Below are 2500 nucleotides of genomic sequence, written 5' to 3' on the forward strand. Positions count from 1 at the left end.
GGCTGGTTCGGTTACGAGGGATGGGGGGTAGGGAGGCCTGTCGCTTGTTTTCACAGTTTTTTTCTTTCTTTCTTTCTTTCTGTTTTTCTGGTTTCGTTTCAAGGTCCTTTTTTATTTTGATTCTTGCTTAATCGATCTTTTCCACTGCGTTTATTCCCATTGTTTTGATGAGTGCCCGTCAAGATTTTCCATCTATTGCAAATTGAAATAAGTATTTTTTAAATCACAATCAACTTGCTGATTTTCTTTTTCCATTCTCCTACTCTTTCTCTGTCTCTGTTTCCCCTCTTCCATACCGCGGGCGGAGTGGTCCTTCTTGTACTTGCATTATTCCACAGTTTTTTTCCGTCGCGTTGGGAGTTTCCCCTCGCAGCCAGAACCCCAAGTATTACCCCTCACTCTATTCTTGTGTCTTTCTCATCTCTTCTTCGAGAAAAATCCCCAATGCACTCACGTACCGATTATGCACATTAATGTTTTCTTGTGACATTGCCGGTAATAGAAGTATTATAATGGAAGTATTATTAAAGAGGACCCTTGATATACTATATACCTGTCAAATGGAATTAACACTCATAAAAGGTTCTGTTATTCTTGAATTTATGCTGCAGTGCATTATTGCAGTTTTAATTACAAGCGCAATATGTGTTATTAATACCACTCGCATATTCCGTGTTATATTTTATGCATCGTCCTCCACTGGCATTAAACCATCCCTAACGCATGCATTCACTTTATTTCCCTGCCTGGAAAAAACGCGATGTGCATTAATTTTATTAACATATCACCACGGTCACCGCATGTATTCACACGTCTGTCGAGGCATCCGAATTCTCTTATCAAGAGCTCGCGTAAATATTCGCATTGGACACACCTCAGTTGGCGCCACCACTACAAGCTACGGAGCCAGAGAGAAAAGACGCCCTCCCAGTCCCAGCACCAGATACACACTGACAGGCGGGGATCAGGTCGGCCACCAATGGGTGAGTACAGCCTCACTTGCCCCGCCCACTTCAGCTCACTCCCTTGTGTTGGTCCTCGGATGCTCTCACTCTTCCCCTCTTCCCCACCCCTTTCCCCTTCCCTCTTTCGTGTTTCCCCTCCCCTCTTCCCCCTCCCCCACTTCCCTGCCCCCCCCCCACTTTACCCCGGTATTAAATGTCGCAAAACAAGTCGACATAACAATATCCACGTGACCTTAGTTTCTAACCGCACGCGCTGTTTTTTATATTGAAAGTTTACTTGATATTATGATTTTGTTGTTGTGTTTTGTTCTGCGGAGTGCCTTAATGTACGATTTTGATGGAAGGGTTTATACGCCTCATAAACTTTAATTGGATTTAATGGTCTAGCACACCGTACCTGACTTTTATTCTTCAACTTTTTTCTTTCTTTCTTTTTTTAAATTTAGCTTATGCTTTTTGGGTGCTTTTGCTTTCTTTTTTTTTTAGTTCAATTCATTAACTCCACTTCCTGACACGCTCGAGCCACCAGCGCTCATTTTAAAGTCTGTCCTTATAATTTCGTTTAATCATTATCGAACTGCCTATCGTGTTTTCCCGCGCGCACTCTTGCCGTACGTCCAGCACCGTTTTTCTTTTAGGAAATCAAAATTATCCTTATTTCTCTTCATATTTTGCAATTTAGTGACTTTAGATAAAGGTTTTATGGCTGAAATAATGGAAAAGATCATATAGATCAACACTGATGCATGCAAACACGCTCACTCGATACTTTTTATTAATAATATGAGATATTACAACCTGATCCCTCTACTATCCCTTACGAAGAGGTTAAAAGAGATCGTGAGTATAAATGGCAACGCACATGTATACACAGATGCCAGATACTCATACATTTACCAATACGCGCGAACAAACACAAACACACGCACACTTACACACACAAACATACTCGTAGACTATCATACGCTGAAGAATCTAAGAATCAGAGTGAATTATTCCACAATTTCACGCACACTCACACAAACGCGGGAGAGAGCATTTAGGCTCTCTTGTGGTCAGGTTAGCTCTGTTACATAGGCTTTAAGAACCGGTTGAGCTTCTTGCTTTCCTGTATGATTTAAGAGAAATCTGTTGAGTCTCTATGCAAATTTATCCTCCTATGGGCATAGTTCCTTTGCACATTTTTTTTTTTTTTTTTTTTTTTTTTTTTTTTTTTTTTTGACAGGCGAATGAAGGCCTGGTATGCTTAAAAGGAGGACATGTTTGCACGTTTCTATTTTTCATCTTATCCAAAGGAATTAGCAATTATGGAAGATCTATAACAGATTATAAATAGACGAATTGGAAGTCGTTATTATTGGCTAACGATTATCAAGATTGTTGACCTGAACTTACTTTTTTTCGGGGAAATGTTGCATTGTCAATAACACATGGCATTTCTAAAAGCAGTTGCCATGGATAGAATGTTATCATATACGTATACATATATACATGTGTGTAAATGTGAAAGAATACATGCATATATATGAAATGTA

At 39.7% G+C, this 2500-nt stretch overlaps 1 protein-coding gene across 7 annotated transcripts in view; it reads right to left on the bottom strand.

Moving 5' to 3' along the window:
• Positions 1 to 993, bottom strand: part of LOC113800261 (uncharacterized) — a 170899-nt gene extending 169906 nt beyond the window's left edge. For 5 of the 7 annotated variants that reach the window (XM_070113992.1, XM_070113993.1, XM_070113991.1 and 2 more), the window contains exon 1: positions 875 to 993. The gene's annotated coding sequence lies outside the window, so the exon portion shown is untranslated. Of the gene's footprint in view, positions 55 to 553; positions 818 to 874 lie in introns of those variants that run through there. The other 2 variants (XM_070113988.1, XM_070113987.1) reach the window with 2 other exon arrangements.
• Between the last annotated feature and the right edge of the window lie 1507 nt (positions 994 to 2500).

The sequence above is a fragment of the Penaeus vannamei genome, chromosome 35, assembly GCF_042767895.1.
Source record: "Penaeus vannamei isolate JL-2024 chromosome 35, ASM4276789v1, whole genome shotgun sequence".
NCBI lineage: Eukaryota > Metazoa > Arthropoda > Malacostraca > Decapoda > Penaeidae > Penaeus > Penaeus vannamei.